General features: G+C 36.6%; 1 protein-coding gene across 1 annotated transcript in view; it reads left to right on the top strand.

Annotated features, from left to right (window-relative positions):
* LOC133995215 (beta-adrenergic receptor kinase 2-like) overlaps positions 1-24,593 on the top strand; it is a 68,575-nt gene that overhangs the window by 2,851 nt on the left and 41,131 nt on the right. The gene's annotated exons all lie outside the window — the stretch shown is intronic.

The following is a 24,593-nucleotide window of genomic DNA, read 5'->3' as shown; positions in this document are numbered from 1 at the left end:
AGGTAGAAGTGTAGCTACCCATGACATGCACAATATATGTAATTGTTAAGGTGTTATTCTTTTAAAAAAAATAATCATTTGCTTCAATAAACAATCTGATTTGTAGTATTTTGACATAGCTTGTGCACTAACATGCTGCTCTGTCTCATCTGTGCTGCTGTATTTGATGCAGCTCTTGATTTAAAACTTGTGTGGATTTCTCTGCATAAAACTAAATGACTACCATGACATATATCATCTGGAGAGCCATGCACTGACTTAATGCATGCCTGCACCTTTAAGGAGAAGTTAGCCCAGTGTTAGCCTCGTCAGGATTAGAAGATAGAAGTGTATAGCTACCAATGACATGCATAATGTCTTTTTTTTTCATAAACAATCAGATTTTTAATATTTGACATAGCTTGTGCACTAAAATGCTGCTCAGTCTCATCTGTGCTGCTGTTTTTGATGCAGCTCTTGATGTGAAACCCTTCTCTATGCTGCAGTGTGTTTGCAAGCACCCTGAAAAATATTGACGTGTGTGGATTTGTCTGCATAAAACTAAATGTCTACCATGATATATATCATCTGTAGAGCCATGCACTGACTTAATGCATGCCTGCAACTTTAAGGAGAAGTTAACCCAGTGTTAGCCTCGTCAGGATAAGAAGGTAGAAGTGTATAGCTACCCATGACATGCATAATATGTCATTTTGTAGGTGTTATTATATCAAAAAATCAATCATTTGCTTTCATAAACAATCTGATTTTTAGTATTTTATATAGCTTGTGCACTAAAATGCTGCTCAGTCTCATCTGTGCTGCTGTATTTGATGCAGCTCTTGATGTGAAACTCTCCTCCTCCATGCTGTAGTGTGTTTGCAAGCAACCTGAAAAAGAAAAGTAGGCCTTTTACTTCACTTCACTGCATCCTCAGTTAAAATCAGATTGAAATAACACCTCCCCCCCTTCCACCTTAACAACATGTCATACACATCATTTTCCCCTCCTACGCAGTTTTCAAAGGGTTGAGCTTAAAAAAAACATGTTGTCTCCAGGGGGGCCAGGGTTTCTTTTTTATAAGACGTGTGAATGTATGCATGTAACATGCCATTTGATTGAAGAGGATGTGGTTAAAATAATTTGGTTTTTGAAGCTAGCTGCCTTTTTTTATAACACCAGGTTTGTAAAATAGCAGCAGAGCTTATTTGTGTTCTGGTTTTTTTAGTGAATGAAGTGCAGCATTTTTTTTTAAAGGGCAGGATCTTGGCACATCTGTCAGATTGAATTTGCGTTCATGCTTCCACTCATCACCTTTGCAACTCCCACTTTTTTAAAATTTTATTTTATTAAATGCAAACGGAAAACTATTATTGACACGCCTGCAGCCGGCTGGCTCGACTCAATGTTGTTGTTTGGTTGTTTTTTGTTTTTTTTGCAGTGTCATATGGGTGAGAGGACAGTAATATTTAAACCAGAGTACGCTGCTTTTTTCTTTTCCCTTCAGTTACTTACTGACTTGTCTTAGCACATCAGCAGAAAGCAGTGATCTGGACAGTCGAGTTACATGCAGTAATGAATCTGTAGCCTGTTGATTATTTCCAACTGAAATGATTTTAATTAAAGGATATTCTATAATTAAATGTGCCAGCTCAAATTCCATTCATATATTCCAGTTAGGAAGGTATTGAAACCACTCTTTATCCATAATGCTACATCCATCCTTCCATTTATCCTTCCCATTGCAAAAGCTTTGTAATAAATTCAAATCTTCACAGCAGCAGCTGAGAACAGATGATTATGTTTCTTAACTTGACAATGTCAAACTTACTCGCCAAATAACGTGATTATTATTTTATAACTTTTAACACAAGCCTCCTCCTCTCTGCCAGGCTGTTTTTGTGCCTCACATTAACTTTACACTGGTGCTAATCTGTTTGTGATCAAGTGGTGTTTTTTAAAAAGTTGATTAATTGTGGGTTTCCTTCCTTGTTAGACCGGCACTGGTTTCGGTTAGTGTCAGTTTGGTATTGAACAAACTTGCAGAAACATGAAACATTGAAGCCTGTCACAATAACTACTTTTGTTGGACGATTAAATTATATTATAGTCATTTTAAGATTATTTTTATGCCACTATTTGCAGTTAAAGTGGTGATATTGGTTTCAAATACCATGCTGACCTATTTGAGAGGTGCTAGGATGTCCTACTTTCACTTTTATCACTTATACAATACTTGAAGTCTACATACATGGCCCACACACACACACACACACACACACACACACACACACACACACACACACACACACACACACACACACACACCCTTAGCATATGTCTGATAGTGGGAGTGAAGAGTTTTAGGAGAATTTTTGAGTTTTTTTAAGAAATGTCAGGAACAATTGTTCTATGTTGGGTTTGAATGTGATGCTCACAAGAAAAGTTAAATATGATATAAATTGTTCATTCACATTTAAGTCGATTTCTGTTTGTCTTAAAAGAGAAAAAAACTAATTTAGGACCACCACAGCAGCTAAAAGCTTGAGGTTGTTGTATGATAAGTTGATAATTATCGTGACAGGCGTACTTGATGCTTCTTTGTGACTGACTGTGTGTTACAGTTAGCAATAATATTCTGTGGCAGTTGTCTAAGTCAGAATTGTGTTAATGTTGTGTAAAAACTCAATTGCTCTGTAGTAAATACACCCAGTAACTCTGACAGCTTGGTAGAAGAGACCAGCTGGGAGCTTTGACCAAAGTCTAGCTAGCCCTGTCATGTTAACTACTTTTGTTGGATGATATATTGTCCCAGAAATAATCGTGATAAATGATATTATTATTATTCAGTGTGATAAAAATGGTATAAAAGTGTCCACAAGAACTTTTTAATCCTATAATTTTGCCCTATATGTAAAAATATTGCGATATACAAAAGCATGTCATGATAAATACTTCCGTTGGATGATATATTGTCTCAGAAGTAATTGAAATGAACGATATTATCGTCATTTAAAGATAATTTTATACCACTGATGTGACATGAATAGCCTCTTAGCTGCTAATGTGAAGTGTGGCAATACTGAGGTCAAAGAAATGATCGATGTATCATACAATAAGTCCATATATAGACTAGGGTTGGTCCGATGCCATCCAATGCCATCGTCCATCAGCGATGCCTGACAGCCATCGCTGATGGACACCACATCGGCGATGTGCCACCCCCCGCCCGCAAATTAGACGTATTCTCCCGGAATCTGGAGTGAACGAGCGCGCACTAGAGTGACAGCGCGTTTGTGTGACTATAAATGCAGCGCATGCGAGAGCAAAGCTCTGTGTTGCCACTTATTAGATTGGCGATGTGCCGCCGCCGCCCCCCCCCCGTGCGCGGCAGTCTCCCGCATATTGATAGCGTCTCTATGACGGCTGCAAATTAGACGTATTCTCCCGGAATCTGAAGTGAACGAGCAAGAGCGCGCACTAGAGTGACAGCGCGTGTGTGTTTGTGTGACTATAAATGCAGCGCGTGCGAGAGCAAAGCTCTGTGTTGCCGCTTATTAGATCGATCGCAATAATTACGTTGTTGACTTATCGTACAATACAACTTATCATGTCTATGTATCGACTTATCGTATGATACATGGACATGACTGTGATCATTTCTTTGACCTCCGTATTGCCACACTTCACATTAGCAGCTAAGAGGCTTTTCATGTCATATCAGTTGTATAAAATGATCTTTAAATGACGATAATATTGTTTATCGCGATTATTTCTGAGTCAATATGTCGTCCAATAATAGTAGTTGCTGTCATGAAACTACTTTTCAACCTGTCACTATTATACCTGTCCAATAATAGTGACAGGTTGATGTATGTGACATTATTTTACATAATTATTAGTGTGAAATGTGTTACATGTGTTTTAAAAAGCTCCTGTGAACACTTTTAACACCTTTTTTTTAAAAATCACAATGAAACTGGGTGCGTGTTAAAAATCTACTGAAACCAACCTCAGAGTCCTTATTATAGCTGGTTAGAAACTGTGCAGTGTCTCAGAGGGCAGAGACCTGTGGCTTTATGCACAGTAAACACATTCAAAACTAGATGAGTTGAGATATGATAGTTCCTGTTGCGTTGGTCGTGTCTGATGTGAGGGGGAAGCCTACAGTGATGCTCTGCCAAGACTACGGCTTCTCTTTCTCTCTTTTACAACCACGAGCTGTAGAAGGAGGCTGCTCTTAGCTTTGTTAGCCTTTAGCAAAACAATCAAAACAAAACCTCCCACTCGGCTCCACTGTTGGATCAGGATGTGAAATGTGAAGTCTTGTAACTCACAGAACTCCAACACAGAGCTGGTTTTTTGTCAGTGTTTCAGAGCCGTTTTCTGTCACCAGGATGAAAGCTATTCATTACAAAGCTCCTTTTTCTTTGATTAAAGCTTTAAACAGCCGTCACGTTCTCTTCAAGTCACTTAATATTTGAATTATTCATAGAATAAACGGAGGTAAATGATGCAAAGGAGAGAAATGGAGTATATTCATATTCAAGTTTGCTTTTAATTAGTGTGAAAGTAAGACTTGTTGTGTTTTCGTCACCTTTGAATGAACCTTTTATATCTACATAGGGTGCAGCCCCTCTTCCACGGAGCCTGGCATGTTTCTATGAGTGATACCCATGACCTGAATTTTTTCCTAGCTATCAGTCGATGAGTCATGACACGTTTATAACCAGTCTAATGAACTGCGCTATATTACAAAGCGTCTGTCCTCCCTTCTGCTCTCTGCTGTAAACACACGTAACATCGGCTGTTAGTGAGCAGCTTCTCTCATGTCTCTGTGAGTCTGTGTTTTTATTTTCAGTAGAAACTTTCCGGCTCTCTGACAGGCTGATTTCCGTGTCTCTTAAGGCTGCTCAATTAATCAAAATTTGATCGTGATTACGATTTAGGGGCCAAACGATCTCAAAACTAATAAAATCGTGGGGAAACGATTTTTAATAAAAATGAGAAGCGCACAATAACAAAGGTTTTATTTTGAAAAGCTTAGACCGGATGCTGCCGCAGCTACGTTAATTTAGCAGACGCTGAAACACACGGTGAAATATTTTAACTGTAAATACAAGTGCACAGTTTCCAGCCTGCGTCAGACAATGCTGAGTTTACTGACTAATTATTAAAAACCAGGATGTGTTGTGTGAACTATCTTCATCTTACCTTGCTCAGCACTAATATCTCTGCACATGTTCTGCTGTGTGTTGCGTTAAGCGGCAGATTGGAGAGAAAATTCATTAAGCCTAATGGACAAGAAATGTTCAATATATGCAGCATGTTTCTAAAGTTTAAAAAAATTGTTTTAATAATCGTGATTTCAATTTTGACCCAAATAATCACGATTATGATTTTTTCCATAATCGAGCAGCCTAGTGTCTCTTCTCCGGATGGCAGACAAGTAGTTTCAGATCTATATTCGTAGTGGTGGTTGTAATCAGTCTCGTCCCTGCGTCTGTTTGCGTCACGGCTCGGTCGTACGCGGTGGAGGACCTGCTGGTGATCCTGAGCAGCAGCCTGAAGCTAGATGTCACATCAAATCAGGTATTGCGACATCTTCAGGTTGATGTAATGTAGTATGTAAACGTTGGTGTTGTTTATCGGCTGAGGTTCAGGAGGTAGAGCAGGTCGTCCACTAATCGAGCGATAGGCGGTTTGATTCCTGTCTCCTCCAGTCTGCATGTTGATGTGTTGTTGGGAAAGATACTTGGTCTCCTCCTGATGAGCATGTTGACGACTCATAAACTATGAATGTGTGTGACTAGCTGAATGTGACATGTAGTGTAAAAGCACTTTGAGTGGTCAGAAGACTAGAAAGGCTCTATATAAATATAAATACATTTACCATCTGATCCACCAGGTTTGTTCTCATTACGACGCTCTCTCTCTCTCTCTTCATTCACTCTCTAGCTCGCTCGACCACTGCTACAGCCACAGTGAACTAGTTGACTGAACAGGTGCTTCATTGATTTTTGGGTGAATTAATATAAAAAGTCATCAATGGGCTCTTCATGTCAACTGGAAAACCGCTTTAATAGATTGCAGATAAATCGTATTTCATCCCTTTTGTGGCAATTTATGGACCTTATCAACCACATTGACTTTTACTAGTTACTGTTCATTATGCACAAGAAGAAGAAGAAGCAGCACAGTTGTCTAGCCGGTGTGAGTTGACCTCTTTAGTTTGGTATCTAACCATGACAGAGGTAACGAGTACAAGCTTCTGATCAACCACGACCAAAAATAAGTGTTAGACTGACTTCCATTCTCTAAAAACTCGTCGGTTCCCACTGAAGAAGTAAATCTTTAAAAAAAACAGCTCACAAATGTATAGTTTCGTTTTGTTTTTGTTTTCTTTAAAACAGGAAGCAGTCATTTCCTAGAACAGCTGGTCACTATAGTTTTTAGCAAACCTTTCTCAAACCGGAAGAGTTGGTGCAGTTTGTCGTGGACTAGTTTCAGCAGCGGATTGATATGTAATTAATGCTCCGCTGTGCATTTCCAGCTAAGATGTTGTCTTCAGTAGCATCAGTGTGTTGTTAGTTTTGCTCTTTTTTTAATGAGATTTGTTCACAGTAAGAAGAATATTGATCACCATCAGCCTTGTTCTGTAAATTAAGCTCTTCAGCTAACTGGGGAATCTTCATTTTTAAGACTATTCCTTGATTATATTGCCAATAACCAGTAAAATAAGCTTCTTTTATTAACTCTATAAATCTATATTAACTTCTGCTGTACACAAACAATGTAATAAAACTCAGGTGATGGTAGATACTTTATTGATCAGTACTGAACATTTCAATGGCTCCAGACTTAAAGAGGACATATTCAGCTTTTTGTGATTTTTCTCTTATTTATATCCTGTTATGATGGTTAAAGTAATCATAATAACTTTATTTGTATAGCAACTTCTAATACAAGAAATTCTGCTTTACAACTAAAGAAAACGCATACACCAAGTGCTTCACATTAAGAGGATGTAAAACAAAACAAAACATTAATGTAATATAGAATAAATAGTGTATAAAATCAAGTAACAGCAGCGTTAAAAAACAACAAAAATACCCCAAAACATTAATGTAATATAAAATGGAAAATAAAAATAGTAATAATTTTAAAATAGTACATAGTAAAAGTAGCTAAAACATAGAGCAGATATAATATATAAAATCATGTAAAATACAATATTTAATGAGTGATAGAAAAGCTTATTAGAGGCAAAAGTGAAGAAATGCTGCCTGTAAGTCAAAAGTCGGGGCTTCAACCTAATTTGTATATCGCTACGAAGGTTTTTAAGTGTTTTATTTGCGTTAGCTGCTCTCTTGGGTTTGTGTTCTTTCTCCTTCACAGACGGCTTAATGTTGTCAGCGCTAAGTTTAGCTCGTGTGTTTGTAGCCATCGAGGATCTAATCAGGATCAGCTTGTTTGACACTTGAACTGTACGTCATGCTAATTGAGTTCACTGCCTCTCATTAGTTGTTCAGTCAAGAGTCCAGCAGCACCACATTAAAGTTAATCTGAGGATTGGCAACCATGGAGGCATTGACAATATACGGTTTCATTCCTGACCGAGACTACTGTCGGTCATTTGACTGATTAGCACATCATCACATCATCACATCATCACAACCATAAAGGTTCTGTATGAACAAGCCTTAATTTCTTTTCTTTTTTGTTAAATACATTTTTATTATATTTTAAAACAAAGGAAACATAGTGGTGTACATTAGGGAAAAGAAACCCCACTGCCTTCTTATATAATATATATAATTGTTATAAGAAATACAAGGATGTCCCTTTAAAATGTCCATGATGGCAGGTCAGAAAGTGTCCATGCTCAATATGTACAGTGTGTGTCCTTTTTTATACATATAATGCACAATACATACTTTTATACATATAATGCACAATACATATTTTTATACTTTTATACATATAATGCACAATACATATTTTTTATATAAGATGCACAATACATACTTTTATACATGTAATGCACAATACATACTTTTACACATTTAATGCACAATACATACTTTTATACATATAATGAGAAATACATACTTTTTATGCATTGTATGCACACTACATACTTTTACACATGTAATGCACAATACATACTTTTATACATTTAATGCACAATACATTTATACACATAATGAACAATACACAATACATACTCACTATTACATACTTATAATTAGGGCCTGACTGATACTGATATCGATATGCACAATGTAGAAAATACACATGATGGCCGATACCATACGAGGATGTACATGGATACACAGGTTCAACATGAAAAATACTGATTAATTATTCTTATATTATTGTTTTATTCCTCTTGTTTGATCTATTAATTACATCTTTAGTCTTATACTGTCTTTTTGCTCACATTATTACCCACTTATTAAAAGAGGGTCAGAGCTCTTCTGATACTTGAGGACTAATCTGAGCTCTGAAACAATCTCCATGCTCACAGTTTTAAATTCAACCTCATTCAGTCTTTCTACCTGTGATCAGTTACATAACAGGCCTGACTTTGGGAGGTTTTGTTATCTGGCTTCCTCAGATTGTCCCTGTGTGAGCACACTCACTCTGCTGCTTTTTGTGCATGTGATTTATAAAGTGATTTTTATATATTAGATATTAGCTTAATTATTTATTGCTCAGTATGATGCAGCAGCCGCAGAGATAAAAGCCTCGGCTAATGGAGCAGTAAAAGCTCTATAACACCGCCGCCGAGTAAATCAGCCAGCAGCGAAGACTGTCAGTAATATGAAAATGTAGCTAAAACATGTCAGTTAGGTTGTCATTGTGATCATTTTTATTATTCCATGTATTATTATTACAGTAATGTGCTCGATATAACCAGATAAAACATGATGCTGCCTTGTCATTCATTGTAAATGTGCTCGAGCGCTTCAGAGCAATAACTTTTGGATTAGATTGTTAACGATCTGATAATAATGTGGCTAACCGAGGAGAGGAGGGGAAAAAGGGAGCGTATGGATAAATGATAGAAAAAAGCTTTTATTTCATTCCTCGAAACGTCTGCAGAGACTTTGTGCAAACGGACAAAACTTTTATAGTTTTGGCAGCGGCGGGGTTGTGCATGTGTGAAGCTTTTTCAGCCGCGTGCTTGTGGGGGGGCAAGTTTAAATGTGGCACTTTGGAGATAGCGTGGTGCTGCCACATTCTCCACGGGCCAAGGCTGTGTCCTCTGGCAGAGGGGTGAGACTTTGACAGCAACACTGGAAGCGGGGGGGGGGGGGGGGGGGGGTTGGACGAGCCGTCGTTTATAGAGAGAAATCCGTAGAAGAGACGAGACGTGACGAACACGCTCGGGAGGCGGAGATACGAGTCTCAGAAGACGCATCGTATCACTACAGCTGGGCCCAGTCAGACCCGTTAAATCAAAGGCAGAGCCGGCGCCAGTAGATAATCTGCTCAACTCTACGTCTTATCAGCTGGAGTCAATTTTGAGAGTTTATCCAAACAAGAAAATGAAACTGTGGGTTTTCATCTGGTGATAAAATGCATCACAAGCTGGTGTCTGTGTGTGTTAGAGAGAGAAGCACTCTGAGCTGTTTAAACATTTAATATGTTAAAACATGAGTTGTGTCTTTTTGCTGTTTGTGAAATCAGAGGAACGAGTCTGACGGTTCAGGAACATTTTCACCTTTTCATTGACTCCACACGTCATTTCAAACCTCCAAATGTTCAGATGAGCCCGACTGATATCAGCTGATATTGACGCATCGCAGATAAATCAGTGTCTGTGAATACGTTGTCCCATATGTGCTGATGGCTTACTATAGTTCCTAATGAAGTTTACTGTTTTTTGTTCATTGTTAAACTATAAAATATCACACCTTCAATACATATCTTTGTCACAAGTGTTTGATAATCACATTTGAGTGATCTTTATGTATATATTCTGTACATATAATATTGTCGGCCAATATATCGGCATTGGCTCCAAAAATCCAGTATCGGTCAGGTTCTAGTTTATATAGCAGTCTAGTGACAGCAAACACTAGCGTATAATAGACAAGGGTCAAATCCCTATTTTACACTTCATCAGTATTTTAATGACCTAATCAGGATTTCTGCAGAATTCAAACGTTTATCTAATGAATTTATGAAATTATAACCTAAAAGTCTCAGATTACATACTTCTGTTAGTATGCTGTCTACACTATATACTTAATTCCATAGTGCGCATATTTCAACAGGTTAGTGTCTCAAATCAAAATTGACTGTTGCGCACTTACTGGAAATAACAATAACTAGTTAGTGAACCCAATAAACCTACTGATGGTTTATATGTGACAGCAGTATAGTGGAGCTTAGTTTGTATGATTTATATTTGTAGTTCACTGTAGTTACAACATCCTCTGCTGTCATTTCCTGTTTGAACACTGTTCCCTCCCCTTCTGCTACGGAGCCAAGATGAGTTGAGGGCGAGAAGTGTCCATAGTTCCACACTCAGCTTTTAGACTGTTCTGAGTGAAACCATCCAGATACTCATAGCGCTGCATGTTGCCATACTTGACCTCACAATAATAAGAAGTGAAAGTACAGAAGAAGAGATTTGAGACGCAGCTTAAGAAACTTTTACTTTGAGTACTTTTCTTTCACTTCTTTCAGTTGTACTTCAGTATGATTTCAATAAAGTAACAGTACTCTTACTTGAGTTTTCCTTTTTTCAACATGAGGGAGATCAACAGATGATGTCTGAATCTTTACTGCTCTCTATACATGAGCTACAGTAACATCCAGAGTTGGTTTTATGAGGTCATTTTCCCTTCTGGCTCCAAAAGAGACACTGGATAATCATAAATTACAATAAATAACTGAACTGTACTTGTATGATGGATTGTCTTTGATGGGTCAGACTACCTGGGAACCTTGTAGAAGTTCAGCAGATGCAGGTCACAAGTTTTATTTTATATTGTAAAAGCTCATTTTTCATGCACTGTGTGGAGTCTTTCACTAAAAGGTGCATCTTGGACACTGTCAGAAAGTAATATATCAATACGCTCAGTTTCCAGTTAATAGTTGCACTTCGCCAAAGCTAATGAAGTCCCATCCAACAGCTCTGCAATAAATCCTCCGTTGATGAAGGCTCCAATGTTCAGTTTTTATTCATCTGTGTTAAATCAAATTTATCGTTCATTCTGGACGCGGTTGAATAGTACTGCATTATAATAAGTGGTGTTTTTATTACCACCACATGTCCAGTCACCATTAAAAAAAAGTTTGGACTCGTGCTCCCGTTGCTTTGAATGAGACAGTGAGTTCAAACCTTTGACCCGTACTGTATATCAACTCTTATTAGTTTTAGTGGCAGTAACTCTTAAATAATCACATAATGGTTAACTGATGTACCACAGTGAGAAGCTCCAAAGCTGAGAGGACAACAGCTGAACATCCTTCAAGCTGCAGTTTAATGACCTGCACATGTATCTACAGATAGATAGAGGGATAGATAGATAGATAACTAAATTGATCCCTGGAGAGAAATTCAATTGTCACAGCAGCCAGCTCTGGTAAAACAATATAAAAAACAACAGAGATACAGAGAAATACAGTAAAAAACAGCAAATTCAGTTAAAAGAAACAGCAAATACAGTAAAAAAAACAACATAAATACAGTAAAAAAACCCAACAAATATAGTGAAACACAATGACAGAGAAACACAAGGTTTCAGTATGTTAAAGTAAGAGTATGAATAACTAACCAATTAAGTTTCAATAATACCAAATAGATAGATATGATCAAAACAGAGTGACTTTTTTAACATAATGAATACAATAATATAATATGATATGTTCAAGTATTCCATGCATGTGCTGCTGATGGACTTTACTACCAGCTTTGATGAGATGTCTTTACATGACAGTAAAAGTGATTAATTGCATATTCTGAGTTATATATTGGATAGTTAAGAAGAAGCAATAATACAGATTAAACCTCAGATGATTTTCATCCTTGTATCGTTCACGTTTCGGTTGTTATTCGGAGCGTCGCTGTGCTCAGCAGGGAAATGAAGGCGTGTTGAGTTCACTGATGTCTTGAACCTGCTTCACCTCCCCGCTCGGCCTCCGTCACATCTGGATCTGGTTTAAGGTTGGAAGCTGTAGTCCGGTTCAGGTGGTTGATGATAGCTGGCCTCCACGGATCCAAGTCCTCCTTAATACCTGCATCCAGAACTGCTCTGGACACGTACAGAAAATATGTGTTGAAAAGGAAATGTTAGACATTAAGAAGAAGAATCAACTAAATTAAACTAAACTACAAACATCAGGATGCAGACACCTGCAGCAAAGGTTCCTGGCCGGATACGAACCAGTAACTCTGTGATTATGTGGCATGTAACTAATTTGCACATTATTAATATTTTTGGACCGGTATCCAGTGAATACTTCTTTCAGCAGCTCAGCGATTATTGCTTCTAATTTTTGGACCACGGTCGATTTCTCCAAAGTTTTGCTTCTGACATCCAGCTTTATAACTCCACACTTCAGGAGAGGGATGACTGACTTTTTTCTTCTTTCTGGACTTACTGACTGTACGATCTGACTTCATATGGGCTACTGGATGCCTTAATGTCCTTTGGGATTAAAAATATCTACCCATCTATCTACATATCTATCTACCCATCTATCCATCTATCTATCTATCTATCTATCTATCTATCTATCTATCTATCTATCTATCTATCTATCTATCTATCTATCTATCTATCTATCTATCTATCTATCTATCTATCTACCTACCTACCTACCTATCTATCTATCTATCTATCTATCTATCTATCTATCTATCTATCTATCTATCTATCTATCTATCTATCTATCTATCTATCTATCTATCTATCTATCCATCTATCTATCCATCTATCCATCTATAATAACACATCTAACCAATCACATTGTGTGTTGTTGATGACGTCACATCCAGAACACTGGCTAGCTGCTGATACGGACCAATCAGCTGATACGGACCAATCAGCTCTCTGAAATGACTTCTCTGCTTCTTTCTAACTTGGTGCCAGCAGGTGCAGCAGTTCTTCAAATGGCAGTAGTGTTTCCGATTAATTATACAGACTGTGGCAGCCCACCATAGTGTAATTGTTGCCACCACAGCTTCATAGTAAGCGAAACATGTCTGTACACTCTATACAATGTTCAGTAAAGCATCTCTGCCCTAGAGAACTAGCTGAATTTAGATAATCCCTTCTACTTTCTTTGTTTCAAAGCTGAAATATGGACATTAGTCTTTTGTTTATGGTTAATTTGGAACATTTATTAACTGGTAAACTGTCTTACCTGTGCTTTGTGGATGTGTCATCACCATCCCAACCAATAGTTCAACCATCATGCCCCCCGATCCCCCTAGAGGGTCAGACTGACCACCATAATCTCTCAAAATCTTTATGGGAAACACTGAATTGTCTGACGGACAACCTGAAAATCGTCCTGAAGCAGGTCTGTGGTTCAGTTTGAGCTCCTGAACCGAGCAGAGAAACTCACCGAGTTCTTCTCTCCTTGAGTTTTATTGAGTAAAAGGATCATCAGATCATCATCGCTTGATGTTGATTCCATCCTTCTTTTCCTGAGGCGCGGTTTTGATTCTTTTATCCTTATAATTTAGTCGCCAAATCACGTCACGCTAATGTGAATAGTCGGCCACATCGAAATTCGCCTCTGAATTATTCGCAATTTCGTGCCATTTATTTGCGTTGCGGTTGATGTGCAAAGGCGTTAAGTGTCACATTACCATAATTAAAACAAAAAATAGTGTTTACTTATAGACAAACTACAAAAGAAAAGAGTAACTACTTTCTATAGAAGTGCAGCATCATATTTAAATTGTTATAAGATAAGATAATTTATTGATCCCACAGTGGGGAAAATTCATTGCTACAGCAGCTCAAAAAGATAGTGATATAAGAAAAAAACCAAAAAAGAAATATATACAACAATAAAATTTAAAACTAAATAAAAATACCCTAAAATGCAATTATAACATACATATATAACATTTAAAACTAAATAAAAGGGCTCTAAAGTGCAATAATAGTGCAGCATTATACAGTCTGACTGCAGTTGGAATGAAGGACCTGCAGAAGGAAGCTCTCCTTCTTACACTTGCAGAATATGAAGAAGTTCAGTCATAGATAACTCATAGAACAAATGTAGCTAACGTGAGATACGAGCCACACCTTCATCACCTGCAGCATCTCCCAAAAAGCTTCAGTCACAGTTACATAACAGACAAATGTTTATCTGAGCAAACAGAAAGTCACCAGACACCAGGATCCTGCTTTAGATAACAGATGTTAATAACTGATGTCATGTCATGTCAAATGATACGATGATGACAGATTTTCGGAGGGGTCGACAAACATTAGAAACATCGACTTATTGTTATGCACTTGATGGTTTTTTTGTTGTGTAGTTGAATCTCTGCAGCTGTGTTTACTGGAGGAACAGCACCAGCTCCAATGTTTCATCCTGAACATCATCTTATGTTAAATAACGTTACGCTCAAGTTTAAAATTAGCCAAACATCATTTACTGTTACTGTACAAACACAAATATTCACAATGATGAGATAGATAAAATGCAAAACTACAGAAAACATAAGCACAAATTCACTAAAAGACATCCACTCAGAATCATTAGTACTTACAGTATGATCTTCTGCCTTTTATCTTGTCTCATTAAACTAATAAAGTCAGACATTAATCTTCTCACAGGATCATTCTCATGATACATAAACTGTAAATCCAGCAAGAAATTTAACCTATAAGTTGCTCTTACAGAAAGTGTAATGTTTGTAATGTTCACTCTCTTAGTTTACTTTGTTAATATTTGCTATTTAGCTTAAAAGATAACAATCAAACTCTATTACAACAGCTTTCATTCAGGTTCATGTTGTTCAAAGTGCTAAACAGCTGATTGACAAGCTGATAATAAGACAGGGTTTGGACAAGTGTTGACCGAGGAGGACAAAGAAAAGGAACAAAAACGACAAGAGAACAAATGCTGGAGAGAAAGTAATGATGTTAAAAAGTTAAAAGAAACAAACAAACAAACAAAAAGGTTTAGGATTTATTAAAATAAAGAAAGAGAAAATAAAAAATAAGAGTTTATTAAAAGTTAGAGTAAAAAGACAAAAGAAAACAGACTAAATTGATAAGAAGATACAAAATATAGAGTGGTAATAATAAAATAAAGTAGAATTAAATCTCAAAAACGCAAATTACAGTCGAGGCAGATGTGAATGAAGTATCGAACAATAACAAATATTGACCTGATGATGCCAGATGGAAAGTTATTCAACGTTAATGATTCATCTGAACAAAATATAATATAAATCTATCAAATGGTTTATTTAAAGCTAGAGTATGTAGTGTTGTAAAACTAGCAAGAGAGCTAGCAAGATTTGAAAATATCACCTCCTCCTGCCTTCTCTGAGTTCCACCCCGCTGCTCCCCCTCCCGTCAGTGAGTCCGTCCAAGCCACGCCCACCAACTCTGTAGTTCTGCAGAGAAATGTGCTGTTTTTTTCCGGCAACAGCGACAGGTGAAGACTGTGCTCGCGCGAAGTAGGCAGGGAGAGAGGGGGGCAGATGCAGAACTAGACATGAAGGCACCTGATTGTTTTTTTCTTTTCGGTGCGAAGAGCATGGATTGGTCGGAGTTTTATCAGTCCTGTGGCTGCCACAGAAGTCTGATTTTTTCCGTTCCTTTTTCTAAATACATAATGTATTGATACCTATGATAATAGAAGGACCATTTCACCCAGTATAACAAAAAGGGCTTCTGAACAACATAAAATACCCTACCTTTAATATGCCTTAAAAAAACAACCAAAACTCTAAAAACTAAACCACTGCATCACTTGCAATGATTTAACATAATAATAATAATAATACTAATAATGGTAATAATAATAAATGTAAGTATCTGATGTCATTTCCAGGTGTCAGTAGTTCGGTTTCGCATCATGGAAACAAACAGCTGTTCTTTATTCATCCTATTTTAACATCTGTATGATTTATAATTCTCAACCTTCATTTGAACTGCAAACAAACTTGGTTACGTCTCATTTATCGTGCGTTTAATATCAATTCTGATGTCATTTAATATCATTTAGTTCGTCCTCGGTGGGTGTAGAGTTTCCACAGCGTTTGACGGAGGAGTGACTCACTTTAACGGCGCTAATGGACCCATATGACCTCCTCACCAAGACTTTCAAAGACTTTAACATGTACACTATTTTCCAAAGTCACACTTTAGTCATCGCCGGCTTCTGCTCGTCACCTCCGTCAGTCACCATCAGTCACCATCACAACATTTCTCCTTTACTTCACTCACTCTGGTTTCTGTCCATTTTATGTAAAAACATGAACCTCCAGTGAGCTGAGAGCAGTTTTCAGTAGTTTTCGGGGTTAAGGAGAGTTGAAGTCGGTCCTGTCTTCAGCTGCTGTGGTGCTTTGTTGGAAACAGGACATCAGATCTTCATGGCGGCGCTGGAAGCTTTTTAAACTTTGCTTTTAGTTGATAGATTCAAAGATTCAAGAGTAAAAGCACAGTGGCAACAAAGGCAAAGACAGACTGAATGCTGCTGCTGTTGTTTCCTAAGTGTGGTGTAGATTTGTTCTTAAATTGATAATAAAACTATATGTAGAAAATGATAAATAAGCTCCAAATCAAACGGCCACTGAAGCACTTAAGGATTGAATCTCATGCAGAGATAATAAGTGCATTATCCAGAAGGGTGTGAAGTTTCTTTTGGTTTATTTTACCTTTTTTTTTTGGCAAGCAAACAAAGAACAATGACATCTAGTCCTGGTAAAGACCCATAAACCCTCACTCATGCCCGCTGTCCTATACCTGCATACTTATATCAACAAATTCACCTTGTATACCCCAAAACTATTAACCAGCACCCAAAGAACTGAAATGATACTAATATTATAATCAAACTAATTCTACTATATTTCCGCACAAACAAAACATACACATTTAATTATTAAATTTAACAAGAACAACAGGTAGCTCCAACACATAGATAAGAGTTTGATTTAGAGGATTTAAAAGTTATTTGTAAAGGCAGCAGGTTTTATTTTTGTAATTACATCATCTAACAAGAGTGAATGTGGATGCTGTTGTGACTAGATCAGTTAGCTGAATATACGTACTATTTTGTTTTTGGTTGTTTTTAATTCCTAGTTTAGTTTACAATTTGTTTATACAATTAAGTTTATTGTTTAACTGTAAAATACCACACATGTTTAATTACCAAAAAATGAGAGTTTATGTATCTATTTTGTGTGTATATTTATCTTTTATTATATTATAATTGTCAGCCCATATATATTGATTTTGGTATTTTCTACTTGCTGATATTGGTGTTGGCATTGGCTCCAAAAATCCAATATGGTTCAGTCTGTAGTTATGAAAACATGAGGCGATATATCAGATTAATATTGCTGCTGCTGATGATCTGATTGGTGTGTTGCTTTTCCTAAGAGCTTTCTCTCACTCATAAATAAGTCAAAGCGCGGGAGCGTGCAGGCTTTTAAAATGATAAAAGTGTCTGAATGTAAAGAAGATGTAATTCAGACTGGTTCCTGTCCTCTGCTGGATGAATAGCAAACCATCGCATGTCTTTGGAAACTGCTCAATTTGTCTTGTAGGCGTCTCCGTTTTCACACTCTGAGACTCTGAGCCAGTATCCAGAAAAACAGGTTCCTGAGTCCTAACTAGTTTTTCCTGGTAAACACAGTAATTACATGTCTGCCTGCTTAAATAAGCTGCTGCTCGGGTCATGTTTGTATTAGCAGGTTTACACGCAGCCTTTTCTAAAGAAACACTGACACGAACAATGCTGCTTATTGCTCTGTCACAGTCTAATAATAGTAGTAATAATAATAATAATGATGACGATAATGGTCCCTCAAATGTGGTAATTAAACACTTGACAATTATATGTTCAATTATTGTACAATTATTGTATAACATGACATCATAGCACTTAAACAGTAAACTACACTGAGAATTTAATCATTAGAAATAACTAAATAAAAAAAAAGGACCAACAAAAAGTGTGTGTATATATAAAATTTGCATTAAGAAAAAATATACAGAAAATGCTGCCTATAGAACTTTTTGTTGAATAAAAAACAATTTTATGTAGAAAAAAAGGCAAAAATAGACGAGTCATATTTAGAGATAAAAGTAATTCAAGGAAAATTAAAACTCAAATAAAATCTGATAACTTATCTGAAAATAGAGGTTGTAAATCCATAATATAAATGCTTATAATATTAATGTTGGCCTGAAGTCCATTGACCATAAACCCTTCATTGGCTGACATGTCTGGATGCACATAATTGGTTATTTTTTATGTAATCTTTTCACCTTTTTGAATTTTTTCTGCTTTTTAACTCTCCTAGTTAAATGCTATTCATAACATGTTTAATTCAATCCTTTAAAACCGAAATGTAAGATCAAATTGAGTCTTATAAACTTGATTTAGATCAGAAACTTTGACATTTTAATTATGATTCCCACAGACCAGTAAAGACTTCCTGGAAACGATGATTGATTCTGACACATTTGCGCACTTCCTGTAGCGCGACGGTGGTCATTGACACGTTTTATTTTTTAACAGCTGATGAAAGCGTTGAACCTTCACACATGTGACATGTGAAGTATTTTCAGTAATTTTTTACTGTGTGTACTTTGACCTTTTTACTACTGTAAAAGTAGAAAGTTGCGCCACTGTGAGACGCTTACAACACGTTTGTTTGTGGGTTTTTGTTTCGCCCACCTGGAGCTCAGCACTGCAGAGGCAGTTTCATTATGACTGTTGGTATCTCTATTAGTGTGTATATATGTTACGGTTTATATATGTTCTGTCAATTATAGGAACCTGAACAGTTTTGTAGTAAACGTGGAAACCAAGCAGCCAATAAAACCAAAGCAAAAAGCCAAAGCAGTGTTGTAATATCTTCTAATTATTGTCTAAAATAGACCAAAATATAAAGAAAAGTTGACGTTAATTAACCTAAAACCTCTGTTCTCCTGTGTGGTATTTAAAGGATGAGTTCACAGTTTTTTAAGTGTGTCTTAAACCAACAGTAAGGAGCCTAAATAAACAGTGAAACCTGTTGTTTCTTGCTGTAATCATTCCTCCTGTTCATACTGACCATTAGGAGATGTAAATGATGGAGGACAAAATCCAGTTTAAGGGTCATTGTTCGGTACGATTTCGGCACATTAGAAAACAAAGGAAAGGTAGAAAATAATATATTGGTCTTGTGTTTTAAACAAAATGTAAAAATTCAACAATTACTCACTGGTCAAAACTGTTAGTTTAGTTGTGCTGCAACAGCTTTTATAATAATATCATACATACTGTAGCATAGCATATATCTGTGCTACAGTGGTGTGCTGCCAGAACAGGGGTGTCAAACATACGGCCCGCCATAAGGCCAGAACCGGCCCACCAAGCGGTCCAATCTGGGCCTAATGGGTAACTTTGCAGAGTAATTGCAGAAAAGTAACTCAAATATTTCAATAAAACCCTTCAAGGCTTCTTCCGTAGATGTCCAACTTTAGATAACTGACTGATTCAGATGTGAAGGACTTATTTTTCTTGGTGGGATTGGACATATTTGATCAGTATCTCTTATCAGGGTAGATAACCTTAGATGGTTCATTATAGTAAAGTTATAATATGTATATAGTATTATACATATAGGGCTGGGTATTGGTACTCAAAATCTGTACCAAGTAGTATCTTAACTTCTCCTGTTGATAGCTGCAATCGATCCTTTTTGTACCCAGAGCTAGAAAATATGACTATTACTACTAGTCTACTGATTTTGAGCATTTTGTATTTAATAAATAATAAATAAGGGACTTTTTTCTTGCTGCTGTTACTAAGTGCTGCTCATGTGGGAATGTTGGGTCTCTTTTAAATTAAATGATAGAGTACAGTCTAGACCTATTCTGTGTCAGTATCACTTTAAGAATACTTGGATTGGTACTGGTAGCATTATTTTTTTAAATGATACCCAGCCCTAATTATATATCATTTATAGGTTATTATGCAATGGTTTTACTGGTCTGGCACCACTTGAGGTCAAATTGTAAGTTTAAGTTTATTAAACTATTTTGACAGTAATTTCTTGGGTCATGTTGCGTATTCTACTGCATGCACCAAACTGTAACATCTGTATTGTGATAGTTTGAGACAAATACATCTACTGTTACACTCCTAAACCACTGTGAAGCTAATATGAAGCTTCAGCGTCCAAATGATTCAAATCTTCATCTTCTATGTTTCAACGTTACAGTGTTTTTAGTACCAAAGTCTTTTTGTTACTATACTTCAACCACAGCTCAACAGGGAAACACTAAGAGGGAATTTGATGCAAAAAAATGTGTCAGATATCACTTGATATGACTAACTCAGACTGCTGAAGCTCAATAGAAGCTGATCAGCTACTTTTAAATGACTGTGTGGACACACTGTGGAAACAGTCCTCCATCACTTTACAGAAGTAACATCAGCAACTTTATCATTTAAGTGATCATTTTAACCCAAAATATCATCTCTCCCTCACACTAACCTTATAGTTTTTGTGCCTAAACCTAACCAGACTTAAAACAACAACAACATAAAACATAATTTTGAGTCCCGTCTGTGAGGCACCAAATATATTCCCAATTGATATACATTAGTTTGAAAGCCGTGCTGAATTGTCACGAAAAAATGGAAAATTCGTGTCCTTGCTCACGTAACTATGGATACAATTACGTGACTATTTCATGAACTACCGTGAAACTGTTGGTGGATTTTGTCCTCCATCACTTGCCTTACTTTATAGACGTTACATTAGCAACTTTATCATTTAAGTGATCATTTTAACACAAACTATCATCTCTCCCTCACACTAACCTAATAGTTTTTGTGCCTAAACTTAACCAGACTTAAAACAACAACATAAAACATAATTATGAGTCCTGTCTGTGAGGCACGAAATTTATTCCCAATTGATATACATTAGTTCCAAAGCCGTGCTGAGTTGTCACGAAAAAAACGGAAAATTCGTGCCCTTGCTCACGTAACTATGGATACAATTACCTGACTATTTCCTGAATTACCGTGAAACTGTTGGTGGATATGAGTCCTGTCTGTGAGGCATGAAATATATTCCCAATTGAGATACATTAGTTCGAAAGTGTCATGAAAAAAATTGAAAATCCGTGTCCTTGCACACGTAACTATGGATTAAATTTCGTGACTATTTCATGAACTACCGTGAAACTGTTGGTCCATCACTTTACATTGAAAGCACATTTGAAGGAGATCTTTTAATAGTCAGTATGAACAGGAGGAATGATTCTCTGCTCATACACCTGACTCATGTCCCTTTTTTAAAATGGTTTTTCGGGACACATGTATGTAATTGGGTCAGATAATGTTGGAAGGGTCTTCCTCCGTCGGGGTGCAGCTGTGTCATCAGAGCTTTAGCTGTCGGGGGTTTTAATAAAGGTCACCTCGGAGGCAGCACAAGACTGTAAACTAGTGCTGGTGCAGCTTTTTTCTGGCTTATTATTGTGAGGCGGGTTATTGTGTTATGGAGGTGAGCACGATGTCTTCTATTAACGCTAACAGCTGCTTAATGCTGAGACAGATGTTACGGAGGCAGAATGATGTAACAGTGATGATAAGTGGGTCTGGACTTCTTGGTTCAGAGACACTGACCCTGCTGCCCTACTGTGGCTGTTTGTTTTTTGGTGCATTGCCCTTTTATTTTACCTTCTTCCCTCCCTGGATGTGCTTCAGTCTGTTTTTCAGTTGTATAAATCTTTAGATTATGACTAATAAGATTTAAGAAAGTAACCCTGCTTCTATGAATTTGAGTCAGGTAAAGAAACACTATCTATCTATCTATACATCTAGATATGGATCAATGACATGATGCAACCCAGTGTCAATTAGTGTAACCAGTATTTCTTTCATAAAAATCTTTATTATTTACAGGAAAATAAATGTGAACTAAAATGTGGAATAAATATAATCCACTTTCAACAACATAACACTGTTTTATAAAATGTTTTACATAATTTGTCACAACTTATTTAGAAAAAATGGTTGTTTTTAGAATACGTCATGCTTAATATTGACAAAATGCTTTTAAATTTTAATGTAGAAATACCCCAAACATTTTTCTTTTCATTTGATGTTTTAAAAATGAGGTAATTATTAGTATAAGTCCACTTAAATACACTGTAGGTGGATAAAATATGTAATATGTATCATTCTTTTGTGGTCACACCATTTGACATTTTCAGGAGCAATCAGTCTTACTTTTGGTAAAAAAAAATGGTGCAAATGTCATTTCAAATTATATAAAACCAACAAAAATACTAAATGTACATTTTAACAAACCTGATGCTGCTTTTAAAGATATTTTAAGATATTTTTAAAGATATTTTTGAATTGCTCATCTTACCAACCTTTATTTGACACTAACCTGTATATTAGAAGAGGACTCTCCACATCTCTGAGCTGATATAACGGTCTTGATGACAAAATAATTTGGATAAAGTCAAAGAACGTCTGTTATATTGAACACTGTGGGCTGGAAACAGAAGGATAAGTGTCAGACAGGAAGGCACATGTGCTGATTTGAACGTATTGGCTCATATTTATTAATTAATGAAAGGATTTTTATTTATTGGGCGTCCACTTGAGTGCCTGGAATCAGATTATTTTAAGCCACAAGGCACCCATGGATGAGGTCATCAGTGTAATCAGCTGTACATGTAATTAACAGACTGGAAAAATTGGGTCTAGTGTTTTAGTTACTCTCCAAAAAAAACTGGTTCAAGTCTACAATAGCTGTGTTGGTGATGGAGTCATTTTAAGGTGGAACATGTGCTTGTGATTTATTATCAACAGACTGGAGCTGAGGTCGTGCTCCAGGTCGGACACAGTGTGTTAACTATCAGTAGCAGGATGAAATGTCTGCTTTTATACTGGAGCATTTCATGGTTAAGTGTTGTAGCTGTGATATGAGAGAGTTTAGATCTGTTGTTCAAAGCTACAGTTATCACTTTATTAATATTATTATGGTTATTGGTCGGCTTGTGATGCTCATGAAGTTTCTGATGATGATGCAGATTGTTAATAGTGAAGACAACATATAGAAAGTTGAGAAAAGGCTCAGAAATGTTGTCGTTATTACCGATACTTCACTTAATTTGGGGGCACATGGAGCCCAAATCTCATGACTAATTTGTAAATTGAAATGTATTTTATTTTGGTGTGTTAATAATGAGGCAACATCCACCTGTTTTTATTCAATAATACTTAAATAACACTCAATAAACGCGGTCAGATCTCTAATTATCGCAACAGAATTGGTTGAAGTGGAAAAGTTGGTGTGTCGATAACAGAAGAATCTAAAATATGTCAACTACAACAACAACTTTAGTTTTGTGTGTATTTTATTATACGGTATACTTTATTTTACTTTGCTAAGTAGATTAGCATTCACTATAAACATCAGACAGTTGTTTCAGCCTGTCTGTGTATACTGTATCAGTCCCTCTTAAATAAATCTTACTAATAATAATAATAATAATAATAGTAACAAACTTAATGAATAAACAATGACATACGTGAATCTTGTGACTAACAGAAACTAACAGAAACGTCATATTTCCATCGTTTCAATGTCGCTTTTTTAATCATGCCATCTTATTGCGTCCTCTTCTTCATCTTCTGTTAATGTTTTAATGGCACCGACTTGAGAATAAGCGCCACCTGCTGTTTTATCTCGGCAACTGCAGTTCCTAATATTCGACGTACCAGATGAAAACGTGCATTAGTTCAATATTTTGTGGAAAATTCGGTTAAAATTTGTGTGGAAACAAACAATACAAGATAACATAACGAACACATGTGAGTCTTTTATATTTAAACTTCTCCTCCTTTTAAATTATGATTTAATCTCAGTTGTTTTCTACATCCATGTAAAGCTGCAGATGAAATTCAGCATTCGTCTATTCATTCGTTAAAGAAAACACCCAAACAAAAACAGCCTGTATCTCATAAAATCTCATCGTCACAGCGTTGATCCCCCCCTAGATAATAAAACTTTATTTATATCGGAGTTTGCCGGCAGTCATCACGTCAGTCAAACTGTAATCTCACAGCAGGAGACTCCTTTTGTTTGGTGCTCGGCTCTCCGGTCATCTGCTCCCGTAAGCTACGAGCTGCTGTTTGTTTCTAACTGAGTGGAGAGCTGAGACGCTTCATTACAAACAAGCTGAGATACTGTATGTATAGAGAGAAGAGATGCTGTTTGTTTCTAACTGAGAGGAGAGCTGAGACGCTTCACTAAAACAAGCTGAGATACTATATGTAGAGAGAGAAGAGATGCTGTTTGTTTCTAATGGAGAGGAGAGCTGAGACGCTGTATTACAAACAAGTTGAGATACTGTATGTAGAGGGAGAAGAGA

This window comes from Scomber scombrus, chromosome 15, assembly GCF_963691925.1.
Source record: "Scomber scombrus chromosome 15, fScoSco1.1, whole genome shotgun sequence".
NCBI lineage: Eukaryota > Metazoa > Chordata > Actinopteri > Scombriformes > Scombridae > Scomber > Scomber scombrus.
The sequence above is the reverse complement of the archived record's forward strand: the minus strand, read 5'-3'. Positions and strand labels throughout refer to the sequence as shown.